This window comes from Sminthopsis crassicaudata, chromosome 3 (genome assembly GCF_048593235.1).
Source record: "Sminthopsis crassicaudata isolate SCR6 chromosome 3, ASM4859323v1, whole genome shotgun sequence".
In the NCBI taxonomy this organism is placed as follows: domain Eukaryota; kingdom Metazoa; phylum Chordata; class Mammalia; order Dasyuromorphia; family Dasyuridae; genus Sminthopsis; species Sminthopsis crassicaudata.
The window spans coordinates 638,905,548-638,919,825 of NC_133619.1; the positions used below are offsets into that span (position 1 = coordinate 638,905,548).

Sequence of the window (14,278 nt, forward strand, 5' to 3'; positions counted from 1 at the left end):
AAATTCTTTAAAAAAATTTACTTTTTCCAATTACATGTAAAAAACAATTTTAACTTTTTTTTCCAAATTTTGAGCTCCAAATTCTCTCCCTCTTTTTTCCCCTTATTGAGAAGGCAATTTGACATAGGTTACATATTCAAAACTTTTTAGGGTGGTCTCTGAATGAGGGGAATGTTTAACAAAAAAAATATGACAGCAAAGTTAATTTGTGGTTTTCTAAATTAATGTATAGTTCACTGGGATCCTTCTTCAGGTAGGAGTTGGACTAGATAGCTCAGGAGTTCCTTTACAACAAGTTGTGATGAAAGGAAGGAAAGAAGGAAAGAAGGGAAAGAAATGAAATAATATACCATTCGGTCTGATCATTTTTTAAAGGCTGGTTCTTCTTAAACCAGACTGAGAAGTACAATGGTTACTGCTAAATGATCCCAATCTGGATTTCTACAGACCTGGACCTGGCCTGGCTCACAGCATCTCAGGCAGCCTGCAGTTCCCCACTCCCCAGACTCACCATATTGGTGCAGATTTTGTGTGGCAGTTGATTAGCACAGACCATAGCTTAGAACGTATAAATCAGGAGATCTTAGCGCCCCTGTAGGTGGGATTACAGGTATTTGCCATCATGTCCCCCGAAACATTGGCTTAGGCGCATTCACAGCACATCAGATGCTGAGTCAACAAAAGTCCAGGCTCCCCGATTCTCAATTCAGGGTCCTGGCAATATCGCTGCCCCTTAAACTGAAGCTCAGCTGCAAATTGCACAAAATCTTCTGGTTAGAAAATGCTTCTACTCCGGTCTTAGACGCCAACTGCTCTATAAGCACTGAGCATCTTTCTTTAAGGACTGGCTTAAAGTCTATTTCCACTGTAAAGTCTTCCTGACTCCTAACCCGAGGCCCACCTGGAATTCTCTCTCCTCTGAATTTCCATAGCACTAATTACATATTTCACTAACCATTTAGCAATGCCCTCTCCTATTGTTTAGTGACATTCATAGATAAATGCCTGCATGCTTGTAAAAGGATTAGCACATGTGGAAAGCACCTGTGGATGGTCCTTCCAAGTGGAGGTGGCTAGGGAGCTTCCAGGAAGAGAGATGTCCAGAGGCACTCTATAACTGGTTTAAATCTGCCCGTCTCTTAGTGAACTGGAGGATCTTTGTTGAATCGTAGAAGCCTCCTCTGGAGGACCAGTAAGCAGAAGACGCTTGGCCATTTGCTCTTTGGTAGAAGTCTTGGGATCTTTTGCTAATAGTGAGAAACCATGCAGCAAGGGGAGAAGTCTTGGGCCGCTTTTGTGGTCCTTTGAAATGGGTTTTGGCTCTTGACCTCTTTTAGAGGCTCTGACCTTTTCTAAAAGTCAGGAGAGCAAGCATGTGGCTAGGTGAGTTGTGTGGGTTTTGTTGGTGCTTTTGCAGCCAGCTCAGCCTTAATGCATGTGGCTAGGTGAGTTATTTGGGTTTTGTTGGGATTTTTGCAGCCAGCTCAGTCCTGATGCCCTGACTCAGGTTAGGGGTAAATGAGAGGACTCATCTGATGTAAATTTAGTCGGACCAATGCTATACAACAATGGAACCAATTTTGAACCTAATCTTAAACAAGGTGGGATAAAGAATGTTCCTCTTTAGGATTGGGGAATTTGTATTTTTGCTATAGTACCATTGAAGGAGATACCCCTAATTAAGTGGTTAAATGGAACTGGGGAGCTTGTTGATCACCGATACCTAATGGTATGTAGTAGAGCACAGCACAACTAGTGGAAGTTTGAGTCAATGACAGAAGTATCTTCAAACCCTTTGGGAAACCCCTAGACCTCTGAAGATGTAGTAGCTGGTCTGATTCTAGAAGTGAGTCAGTCAGAATGTAGTACCCTCCCCCCCCCCAAACTCACTATAGACATTCCCATATCATACATAAAAAGGGGATAGCCAACAGAGGCCCAGCTAGTCCTTCCAGCATGCACAATCGGCTCTATTTGGAGCCGACTTGCAAGGAAGACTGGGGAGCTTATTTCCAGAAATACTTGATGTCTATCTAGGGAAGGGATAGAGGGGGGAAGTAGGGGCAAGATTGGAACACAAAGTTTTGCAAAGGTCAGTGGTGAAAAATTATCTCTGCATGTGTTTTGAAAAAAGCAATTAAAAAAACAAAAAAAACTTGATGTCCATTTAAAAATCAGGCCCAGTCTTCCAAGTCCAGGCCATGAAGCCCTTCTTCATAAAGCTTTCTTGGATTACAATAGCTCCCAATGATTGATCCCTCCCCTCAATACCTATTTAAGAGTTTATTTCACTCCTCTGGCACTTAGTCACATTTTTAAAAAATCTTTTTATTTCATTCATTTTTTCTTTCATCTCCACTTCTCCACTAGATTTGCTCCTTTTCCTTTTCAGAGAACCATGCTACCAGTTTTCCTATTTCCTTTCTTCCCTTTTTCCCCCAAACACTTCCCATCTTTCAAGTCCTAGCCCAAATGCACTCTCCTTTATAAAACCAGTGAGCTCTTTCCCCCCCAAATTCTTTCAAAACATAGTCTTTGTAAATTCCGGTTCTTTGTAAATGTCTCCTCCAAGACTTCTGAGTCCAAGGGACCGTTTCCTGCTTATTTTTATAACTTTTGAGCACTGGCTCATAGAAAGTGCTTAATATGTCAAGTGTTTAATGTATTTGTCTCCCTGATTCGGCTGAGTAGGGTCTTTGTAATATATATTCGTCATATCCCCAACCTAAGCCCAGCACTCTTACATTTACTTTCTGTAAATGTTTGTTGAATGTTAAACAAATGAAAGTCTTATTTCCCTATCCAGGGAGATTGTACACTTTATTAGGGCAGGGACCCGATTCACTTTTTAAGTCCCTAATTTAGCAGCACAGGACCTTGGCAGGAGGTGTGACTGTTGGGAAGTAAGGGGAGAGACCTGTCCTTCACGGCCATCAGTGACATGGTCCGGGTTGGCCTTCGGCGTGCAGTCCTGCGGGACACGGAAGTTAGCTCTCTATGTGTGTCTCCATTTTCTTCTCATCGTCACACTGTTAGTTAAGCCTGGCAAATGCTGTTCTATTTCTATGTGCTTGGCTAACCAGTGGGCGAGGACCCTCTTCTCTGGATGGCCGGGCTTTTCCCGGAACATCTTGCCAGCTCTCCACAAACTTCTATCTGGGGCGGGCTGTAGCTCCCATTTCTCACTTGGTTATTTCTGTCACCCACCCTAATTCAAGAAACATCCGAGGGGCAGCTAGAGGGCGCAGTGGATAGAGCATCAGCTGTAAGCCAAGAGGACACCAGTTCAAATCTAGTCTCAGATACTTAACCCTGCCTGACCTGGCGACCCTGGCCAAGTCACTTTACCCCAATTGCTTCAGGGAAAAAAAAAAAGGAAAAAATTAAGGAGCGAGTGCCTTACCCTACTGCCGGCTCCTGCCCCGCCCCTCTAGTTTGCAATTTGGAACAAGAGATAAACCCAGACACAAGTAAACAGGACGAGGCAAGATTAAAAAGGGCTGAGAGGTTAGCTCCACTCTTTCCACCTTGCAATGTTAAACTGAACTCCTCATTCCCGGTGGCCTTTGAGGACGGTTTGGGGGCGTTACCAGGTTTGTGCTGAACCGCTTTCCTTTAAAGGTGGTGCTGCTTGGGCAGGACTGGGAAGGGCTCTATTGGGTGACCAAGCAGATACAGAAACAAGATTTCAACAAAAGCAGGATTATGCGGTACATTGAGGGTTTTGCAGGCCTCGACTTCCCCATGCCCTTTCTGTCTACGCTCCTCCTCCCCGAGTCTCCCTTTATGTCACACCCGACAAAGCATGCCTCACTCAGCACCGGTAGTCCCCCACTTCTCCGCTAAGAGGGAGGAAGCACCCTTGGTCTCCCAAAGTTGCTTTACCCCTCAGAGTGATTTGGGGAGATTTGGGGGTGGGGTATCAGGCTACAAAGCACCATCAGCGCCGCCCCTCCCCTTTCCTCCTGGAGCTGGGCGCCTTCTGAGCCACGGGCCAGATGGCATTTCAGAAAAGTCCCGAATTGCCACTTCTATTACCGTCCCCCCTCCCCACCCCCGCGATCAAGTCGGACTTGCGCGAGGATTTGAGGTTATCTTGCCGCAACCTGGTGGGAATCTGGGGGCCCCGGGGGGGATCCCCGGATTGGATGGTCGGCTCTCAGGCACTGGCGCTGGGGTCCCCCTCCCCGACTAGACTGTAGGTAGAGGGGCAGCCGGCCCACCCCTTCCCATTGGACAGATGGGGAAACTGAGGCAGCAAAGTCACGGAGGGCGCGGCGGTACCGGGCCGGGACAGCTCCAGACACATAACGGTCCGTGGAGGCGTCTTGGCCCAATGCCCTCACTTTACACATTGGGAAACTGAGGCAGGGATGGGCTAAGGACTTGCTGGCGGGAAACAGCAGGAACGGGAAGTCTTCCAATGAAAGATTTCGAAGTCTTTCCGCTTCCCACCTGGTACAGCCCAGTCCCTCAGGGAGCTTCTCCTCCAGGCCGCGCCCCTCGTCCCCGGAACCCACACAAAATGGCGCCCAACGGTTTCCCCGCCCGCCCGTTGCCCCGCCCCCACCATCGCGGGGGGCGGCATGAACCTGCCACGTGACCACCGAGCCTTCCCTTTCCCCCGTCTAGGCAGGGCGTCCCTGCCTCGTCACGTGATCATCCCTCCCCTCTTTCTCTTTCTCCCCCGCCCCGTTCCACCTTTCTTCCCCTCCCCCCACGCTCCGCAGCTCCGCCTTACACGGAAAGGCACCGGAGTCAGTCACGTGACCAAACCCATCGCTTCCCCTCCCGTCCGCCAGCGACAGGGAAAGTCATGTGATATGCATGACTCTCAGCCTCGCCCCTCCGGCACGCGAGAGGGCGGCAGCGGGCTTCCGTCACGTGATCATCCCGCCCCAGGCGAAGTTCAAACTCCTTTTCCCTTCCCAGGCCCCGCCCACTCACGCAGCCCCGCCCCCCCATTGCTTCGCGCGGGAATCCGGGTGGGAACCGAATGTGAAGAGGGCAAGGCGTCGGCGCGCGCACGGGCTAAGGGGCAGAGGCCGGCGCCTGCAGGCGACGTACGCCGGCGCGCGCCGCGCAGCACGCACGCATGCACGCAGCGCGCGCTGGGCCCGGGCGGGCCGGGCCGGGGAGGGAGGGAGCGAGGGGGGTGGTGTGCGCGCGCAGCCTGGAGGGAGAGAGAGGCAGGCAGGCGGGCGAGCGCCAGGCACGAAGCGCGAGGCGGGCGCGCGAGCCCCCGGGGGCGGGTAAAACCCGGTTGCTGCTGCTGCTCCTGCCCCCGCCCCCGCCCCCCTCCCCCCTTCCCTCTCCCCCGACTTCTCCCCCCCCAGACCTCCTCAGACCCGCCCCCTCCCCCCCAACCTCCTCAGGCCGGCCCCCCTCCCTCAGGCGGCCTTATCCCCGTCCCTGCACCCCCAGGCCTTGCAATCGCCCCCCCACCCCGCCCCTTCTGAGCACCCCTTCCCAGCAAAAAACCCTTCCTTCCCGCCGGCCCCCCGCCGAGCATCCCCTCCCCCACCAGCCCCCTAAACGAGCATCCCCTCCCCCACCCCCGGAGCACCCCTCCGGCCCCCCGCCGAGCATTCCCTCCCCCCTCAGAGCATCCCGTCCCCACCAATGCCCCTCTTCCGCTCTCTCCACTGAACACCCCCTCCCAGCAAATGCCGCTTTCTCTTTGCCCGCCATTTAACATAGCCCTCCCGCATTCAATGCGCCGCCCCTCCCGGCGGAGAGCATCCCACCCCAGCATTTGCCCGGACTCAGACCCCCCCTTAGCATCTCTCCTTAGCATTCCCTCCCAGCAAACGCCCCCCCGGGCGCCCCCAATTTAACTCAGACCCCCCCAGCACACTCTCCCAGCAGGAATTCTCCGTCCCTCCTCCCCCCTCGGCCCCCCTCAGATCTGCTCTCGGGCCACAGTCCTGGCCGCCGGCCTGCCCCAGCAAAGCCCCTCCCGCCCCGCTCTCCGCTCCTTGCAATAGCCCTCTTCCTCCCAGGACCTTCCTCCTCCTCTAGCTCAGACCCGTCATTTCCAGCACAAACTTCCCCTCCAGGAACTCCCTGCCCTTCCACCCGAGGCGCCCCCACTCCCCCCCTCCAAATAGCCCTCCCCAGCCGGCCGCCCCTCCCCCAAGCAGACATTCCAGCTCCAGCCCCAATAAAAACTCTTCCTGGATCGAGCCTCTCCTTCAGCGAAAGCCCCCTGCCTCGTCTCCCTTCCGGGGAAAGGCCTCCAGAGCCCCCGTCGACTTCCCAGCAGCTGCCCCTTCCCCTAACTTGACCATCCCCCCCCCTTCCTTCCACCACCCGCTTCCAGGACCAGAGGGAAAAGCTGTTGAGCAGGCAAAAGAAATTGGATTTGTGTGTGAAGGTGGCCCCGGCACCTGGAGGAAAGCCCCTGATGGTGGGCCTGGCCGCCTCGTGAGCCCCAAGGTGCCTAGAACTGACCCCCAGAGCCTCGGCTTGGCTCTCCCGGTGAGTGTCCCAGACCAAGGCCCGCGAGGGCCACCCAGGGACTGAGTGGGGGGCAGAGTGGGGTCCCCCTGCGGGGCCAACGCGCCGCCCCACTCCTGCTTGAAGCTGTTTGAGGAGGGGGCTCTGGTGCCATCTGCCGCCGGCAGCCGCCTCGCCCCTCGCCAAACCGAGCTGCAACCACCGGCTGCGGCCCCGGGGAGCTCCCGGTGTGAGGGGCCGCCGCTTCCCCCTTCAGTGCTCCCTGCACATCCCAGTGCCCCGTCATTGAATTGCACCGAGCTGCAGACTGGCCGCACCCCCTGCCCCCAACCGTCTGCTCACTTCGTGGAAGTTTTCCTCCCCAGGATGCTCCTTTCAGTAAATCTGGAGGGGAGGCCCTGGCCTAGCCAGGTGCAAGAGGCCGGAGAGCGCCAGTGCAGGCTGAGGCCCCAAGGGGGGAGGGAAGGAGAAGGTTGTTGGGCAGTTGTTTGGGGTGCCGGAAAAGCTGACGGGAAGCCCGCTGTTTGCACCTTAAATAACAGTTGGCTCGTCTACGTGTTGGCAAAACACTCCAGGGTTCTCCCCCAGCCCTCCCTGCCGGCCAGCAGCCTAGAATAACCCTGGATTTAGAGATTTGGAAGCGAGCATAAAAGCTGTAAAAGGTCAGCCGCTAAAAGAGGGCCGCAGGATTGGAACCCACATCTCAGGCTCCACGTTGGGCCGTTCGCTTTCCCTTCACCTCAAGGGCCGGTCCAACGGTGGCATTTTAAAGTTGAAGAAGCGGACAGAGAGACACGCGTGAGTGACGAGAGCAGGATGAGTGCCCCCTTCTGGGATCCCCCAGTACAGTGACTTAGCAGACAGTTGTTCTGGAACACGCAGGTTGGTGTAGGTCAGTGTTTCATTTTGAGGAAGGCTGGGAAGCAGTTTCTTCTCCCTCCCTCGAGACATGCTTGAAAACCCATTAATTTTTCCCAAGTGGCTCCAGCCTTTTATCCTGCCCCATTAAAAAAAAAAGTGCAATCACCCAAACCAAAAATGCTTATGAAGAGTGGAAAAAAAGTCATCAAAGGTGGAATTTGCCCTTTGAATTTTCCCTTTTCTTCACCCTTTATGGAAATTGTAACTGGAGGGAAGTATCCTGGGTACTTTGCTAGAAGCTAGATTCCGCCTTCCCGTCCTCTGCCGTTCCTGTCCACATTTTACTGAAAAAAGCACAGCGAATCGTGCCCTTGGGAATCCTCATTCTCAGCCGGCTTTTCCAGTCACACGTGCCCTTTTAGGCTTTTTAGGCCACTCCTTTTATGAGGCACGAAGCTTAAAACCCAAGTAAAAAAGAGAGACTCGTAAATGTATATGTGTGTATGATATATGTGTATACATAGTAAATATGTGTGTATGGACACGGGCTCATAGAGTACATTGTGTCGCGTATGCATACAGATATGTGTCCTTTAGGGCTGAGTAAGGAATGGGGGAGAGCCCCGGGAGGCTTTGGCGGAGTCCTGCAGGTGGGAGGCCACAGCCCCCAGAAAGCAGGTAAAAGTTGCCCAGGGGCTCAGAACAGAAACCGCATTTGAACCAGTTGTTCCTCCGCTGCACCAAGCGATCTTCCCCATCCACCCCTGAGAGCGGACCCCTTCCACCTCCTGATGGAGCAGCCATTCCGCAGGGAGAAAGGGACCAGGGCCCCTCAGAAAAGCTTCAGGGACACTTTTTAAAAGGCAGGTGTTTGAGCCTTCAGGAAACTTAATTTAAAAATCCCATCAATCCACACAGGGGAGTGCCCAAGCTGAGCGGGGGGCAGCTTTTACCCTCCCGGTCATGAGGAAAATGCTCGAGTGGATGGTGACCACAATGGCCTAACCACAGTTTTTTAAGTTTCTGCTGGGTGTATCTGAGCAGAGATGGTCCTTTGCCTGCAGGCACCGTGGATCTAGGAAGGGGGAGCGAGACCCAAGCACCCAGAAAAGCCACATTCCCAGTCATTCCTGCCTGCATCGCCTCCGGCCAGAGGGGAAGTTGTTCCGGAGAAGGAGGAATCTGGGAAAGTTCATGAGGAAGGGGACCTTCTTTTTAAAAGTTGGGTGGGACTTTGTGCTGCAGAGGGGCAGGAGAGAAGGTGGCACATCGTGGGGGTCTGCAGCCCCCCAGTCTGTCAGGCTAGAGCCTCTGGATGAAAGGGATACGAAGAGGTGACGCCACGTGGTAGTTTGTGGTGAGCGCCACAGGGTGGTGCTAGAGGTGGCAGCTTGAGATGCTGGCAGAATCCTCAGAATGGGCACTGCCAGCCACCAGCCTCCTGGCATCCTGGGGAAGGGCGTCGTTTACAGAAAAGGGCTTTAGGACCAGGCTGGGGAGTTCTCCCAAGGCTAGGCTGAGTGGCAGGAATGCCTCTGCAGAGAGGCTCGAGGCCCAGTCAGAGGCAGCTTCACCCCCATCCCAGATTTGACCTTCAGGATCCTTAGTTTCTTCATCAGCAAATGGGAATGGCAGCACACAGGCCAGTTATGAGGATCTCGTGATAATGGGATAGAAAACACTTTGCTAAACATAAAACACTGGAAAATGTCAGCTAGTTTTATCCACAGAAGGTGAACCGTCTCCTGAAACAGCCTTGGAATTTATCATCTAGGCCAGTGTCTTCACTTTACTGATGAGAAAAGAAAAAGGCACAGAGAGGATTTGTTTCTAGTGGTAGGTGACCGTCAGGTGTTGGAGTGCAGGGGGCACTTGGAGCCAGACACAGTGGAGTTCAGATTCAGTATATCAGACACAGGACTAGCCAGTGTTCCTGGGCAAGACTCTTATGATCCCTGCCCCGGTTTCCCTGCCTGTAAAGTGTCGCTCTTTTAGGGTTATTGTGAGATCAGATGGAATAATAGGTATAAAGCCCTTAGCAAACCTGAAAACTCCAAATAGATGCTAGTGTTGATGATAGGGCGCTAAATATTATGGAGCCTAAACCCTCTGGCTTAGTGCTTTTCCATTGCACCGCACTGCCTTCTGTCTCATACTTGTGAAACCACAGGAAGGGAATTGAGAGGAACTGAGAAAGGAGATTAGTGCATGCTCGGGTCCCAAAGAAGAGAGGAACACTTCCCTCCATTCCTTTGCATAGACGATGGATGGCCCCCCCCAAAATTAGTAGAACACTAGGTTGTTGTTTTTTTTCATGTATTGTTGGTCGTATTGATTGTTTCCTCTTCGACTTTTTTTTTTTTCTTAAAAATATCAAGCAGCTTTGTTATATGGAACAGGGAAATTCAGGTGATCCAAAAAATCAAGGCCATCAATGATTTTTTTAAAATCTATTTTGTTTTTATTTTATTTTAAAAAGAAGAGGCGTCCACTCTCAGGGCTTGCCCTCGGACCTTCCCCATGTTAGTGTCCAGTCAGTTAGCATTATTAGGCACCAGTTGTGAGCAGATCCTTGTGCCGGATGTTAGGGACAAAGACAAGACCAAGTCTTCTGAGAGCCCAGCTTCTGTGAGGTTCCGCAGCTACATAGAGAAGTTGTAGAGACGGGCCGACTGAGCTGGGCCTTCCAAGATCTGGAGAGAGGTGGGGGCGAAGGCCCAGAATAAGGAGAGGCAGTTGGTGAAATAAGTTTGGAAAGAGGAGCCCAGAAGGGTCACTTTGGTTTCTCTTTGGCAGGTAGAGTAGAAGTTGGGGCAGGGAGGCCGATGATCAGTATTGGGAGAGAGGGACGATGGTCCCTTTGTCACTTCTAGGCCCCTGGAGGGAAGTGATCTCCACAGAAGGAGCAAGTGTGGGGAGGGCTGGGGAGGCCGTCAGGAGTTCTGTCCTTCCCTGCCCGCTGCACAGACGTTAGGGAGAGCCTGTGGCAGGCAGGCGGGGGCTCAGGAGAGAAGGGGCCCTTCCTCCCTCCCCCCTCCCCCCTCCCCCCCTTGCTTCCCAGCCAGGGGCCCAGGAAGCTGATGTCCGATTCTTCTTGACCCCCTTATGGTGTTTTCTTGGCAGAAGCAACTGGAGTTGTTATTTCCTCCTGCAGCTCATTTTGCAGATGAGGAAACTGAGGCAGACAGGGTCAAGTTTTTACTTGTCCAGGGTCACCTAGTCCAGATGTCTGAGGCTGCAGTTAACTCAGGAGGACCAGTCTTCCTGACTCAAGGCCCTGGGCTCTCGCCCCCTTGGCACCCCCTGGCGGCCAAAACTAACCCTTGGGTCCCTTTCTTTACCTGAGCTCCTGCCTTCGGCGGGGGCGACTTTCCCCATGCTGGTTTTGATATATTTGATATGTTTTTGATATATTTAAGGTCGGCACAAGAACTTAAATGGAAATTTAGGGGGGGATTTTGCGGGAGCCCCAGATGACATGCACAGGCTGGCAGACGATCTGGAGCCTATGACCAAATGCTTAACCTCAGTTTTACTCTGAGTAAACACTCCATCAAAGAAAAAGTTCGGGTTGTTTTGGTTAGAAGGGAGGACCAATTTTATGCTGACCATAGGGGTGTCGTGCCTTACTCCAAGCCCCACAATGTGGAAGGGATAGCTCTTTCCTTTCTAAGTACATTTTTATTGATAGCTTTTGTTTTGACATCATCTTGGCTTTCCCTAGTATCTTTCCTCTCCTCCTTCCAGAATCCACCCCATATAACAAATAGTACTTATTGAAGATTTAAAAAGAGGAGAAAAATAGCACAATGGACGAGTCTGTTGAAAAAAAGTAAAAAAAAACAACAAAAAAACCAACTTACATAGTGTGTAATACCCATTCCCCCCACCTTCTTGAGGGATGGAGTGGGGGAGTACATCCTCTCCTATCTCCTCCAAGTCTTGTTGAGCTTTATAATTCCAGCACAGGCACTTTTTGACTTTTGGAGCGGGTATGGCAGTCCTCGACGTCATCGTTAGTCATACAGTCTCTTGTGACTTTGGCTCAGCTTGCTTCCAGGCTCCTCTTTGTTGTTCATCTTTCTTTCGGCACGCTCCTTCTCCACTGCATCCACGGACGTGATTTGTTAGGCATTTCTCAGGCAGTGGGCACAGTTTTGGTGTTTGGGCTCATTTTCTTTAACCATAAGGAAGAGGTGGGAGTAAGTTCATTTTGGGGCCCCAACCATGAGCTACAGCTACTCTCCTGACTTGTTCTCCAGGGACCTCCAGAAGTGTTGTCAAACCGTTGAGGAGTGAAGGGAAGAGGTCACTATTCTTTTTATCCTTCCACTAATTAAGTAGAGAAAATGGAAGGAAATAAGATTTCGTTCTTTTTTGTGCATTAGAAAAAAAATTAAAGACAGTACCGTGGGATTAAAAAGAACTTTAAAACATCAGGTAATTCAGACAAGTTTCTGAAGATCTGTTTCCTGCATCCCGATTCAGCTGTATTGGAATTATACTTGGGGATGTGGAGATGTATACATTTGTATTTTTCTAATCGGAGCCGAAGGTACCCCAGTAAGGAGAAGGACGTAGGCCCCACAGTTTTGACTGATGCCCTTCAGTTTTTACTATTATATTCTGAACAGACCTTTCCTGCTTCATGCCCTGTATTTGGTAACCCTCAAACAAACCAAACATTCAAACTGCAGCATCACAGGCCTGGAGATGAGGGGAGCTGGCAGCTGGCCCGTCTGTGAAAGGGATCCCCAAGCTCATTTCCTGCCAACGGTGAGGAGGCGGTGGTGGCGTGGCCCAGCTCAGCCCATTCTGCTTGGGGGGGGGCAGTTGTCCTAACTGATAGAGCCTCTTCTCCATCTGCTGATTTTGCCTTTTGAGGTCAGCCAACAAGTTTAATCTCTTTCCCACATGCCTTGACTACAGCTATTCTATTCTGCCCAAGTCTTCTCTAGGTGCTGTATACCCAGTACTTTTAACCATTGCTCCTGTAATAGGCATAAGAACCTGGTCCTGCTTCTAGCCCAGGCTTCAGAGATGTCATCCAGGGAGGCAGTTTTTGGGAAGGGTTTGGCCAGCTAGCCTCACCAGCTGCCCCTGTCCCTGAAGGGTAAAGCACCTTGAAGGAGAGGCGGGAGGCAGGATGTGCTGGGCACCTTGACCACCATCTCCACCACCATCTCTACCACCATCTCCACCATCTCTGATGGAGACAGTCTAAGACACTGAACCCAAGAATCTTGGGGATATCCAGCTTTCCAGCCCAGTGCTTGGTGCCATCATCCTGGGCAGATGCCCCTGTGGAGATGCAGCCTGGTCGCTGCCCTGAAGATTCAGAAAGTTTGAAAAGTCTTGTGACCAAATGCCTTGGTCCTGCCCAGTGGATCAGCTTCAGAAATTGACTGGATTATCTCGGGGGGGATGACATTCAGGAAGAGGCAGTACCTTCTGTCCTCCAAGGGACCTCTTCATCTGGGTGGTCCCTGCAACCTTCTGTGGGTGCTATGTCCTCATAAGAATAGGAGCTTCCTGAGGGCAGCCTGGGCCACTTGCTTTTCTGGTTTTTTTGTTCTATTTATAATAGTAGCTTTTTATTTTTCAAAATACAAGCAAAGATAGTTTTCAACATCCACCCTTGCAAAATCTTATGTTCCATATTTTTCTCCCTGCCTCCTTATCTCCCCTCTCCCTTAGACAGCAAGTAATCCAATATAGGTTAAACATGTTCTTCTAAACATATTCCCACATTTATCATGCTGCACAAGAAAAATCAGATCAAAAAGGGGGAAAAAAATGAGAGAAAAAATGACAACAAAAAAGGTGAAAATACTCTGTTGTGCTCCACATTCAATCCCCATAGTCCTCTCTCTGGATACAGATGGCTCCTTCACAAGCCTTTTGGAACTGGCCTGAGTCACCTCATTGTTAGAAAGAGAACATAATTTTGTTGTTAGTGTGCGCAGTATTCTCCTGGTTCTGGTCACTTCTCTTAGTATCAGTTCCTGTAATTCTCTCTAGGTCTTTCTGAAATCATCTTACTGATCATTTCCTATAGAATAATCATATTCCATCACATTTATACCATAACTAATTCAGGCATTCCCCAACTGATGGGCAGCCACAGTTCTTTGCCACCACAAAAAGGGCTGCCACAAACATTTTTGCACATGCAGGTCCCTTTCCCTTTTTTATGCTCTTTTTGGGCTACAGACCCAGTTCACTTTTCTCTTTTTTAAAAAAGCTTTTTATTTTCAAAAAATATGTATAGATAATCATCAACATTCCTCCTTGCAAAGTCTTATGTTCCAAATTTTTCTCTCTTCCTTCCCCCATCCCTCCCTTAGGCAGCAAGTAATCTAATATGTGTTAAACACGTTCAATTCTTTTATACATATTTCCACAATTATCATGCTACACAAGAAAAATCAGATCAAAGAGAAAAAACAATGAGAAAGAAAACAAAAAGCATTTCCTTTCTATTTGTATCTGCATCATTGGGCACCGTAAGCCTTTAGTAAATGTTCTATTCATTCATGATGTGGACTCCATGCTGTCCTGGTTTGCCTTTCTCTGGACTCTTTCCAGTCGTTTTTCGGTGTGTCCGGAACTGAAACTGGTGTCCCAGTGAGTCTAGTGAGGACAGAGGAGAATGAGCTGGATGCTCATTGCTAACCCCTCAGTGGTGCCCATCAGTGTGGAGCAGGTCCAGACCTGCATGGTGCCTCCTTATTTCTCCTTGGGGCCAAACTTGGTCCTACTAATTACACAATGTTCAGCTTAGTCACACGGGTCTTTCTGTTTACATTGCTGCCTTCATGTGTGTTGTTTTCCTGGTTTTGTTCATGTCAGGTGGCACTGGGCCTGCACTCATGAAGACTTGAGTTCAGATCCCGCCTCACTCAGTGGTGGGACCCTGGGCAAATCATTTACTCTGTTTGCTTCAGTTTCCTCAAAA

The 14,278-nt window shown here is 50.8% G+C and overlaps 1 protein-coding gene and 1 long non-coding RNA gene across 5 annotated transcripts in view; one reads left to right on the plus strand and one right to left on the minus strand.

Annotated features, from left to right (window-relative positions):
* Window positions 1–2,803: 2,803 nt before the first annotated feature.
* LOC141560014 (uncharacterized) lies at window positions 2,804–4,531 on the minus strand. The gene is made up of 3 exons (XR_012487616.1): window positions 4,456–4,531; window positions 3,591–3,653; window positions 2,804–2,971 (listed from the first exon to the last, which is right to left on the minus strand). It is a non-coding gene; the product is annotated as an uncharacterized LOC141560014 (long non-coding RNA).
* A 648-nt stretch (window positions 4,532–5,179) lies between these two features.
* Window positions 5,180–14,278, plus strand: part of ZNF541 (zinc finger protein 541) — a 29,622-nt gene continuing 20,523 nt past the window's right edge. For 2 of the 4 annotated variants that reach the window (XM_074306918.1, XM_074306919.1), the window contains exon 1: window positions 5,395–6,480. The gene's annotated coding sequence lies outside the window, so the exon portion shown is untranslated. Of the gene's footprint in view, window positions 5,253–5,394; window positions 6,481–14,278 lie in introns of those variants that run through there. The other 2 variants (XM_074306917.1, XM_074306916.1) reach the window with 2 other exon arrangements.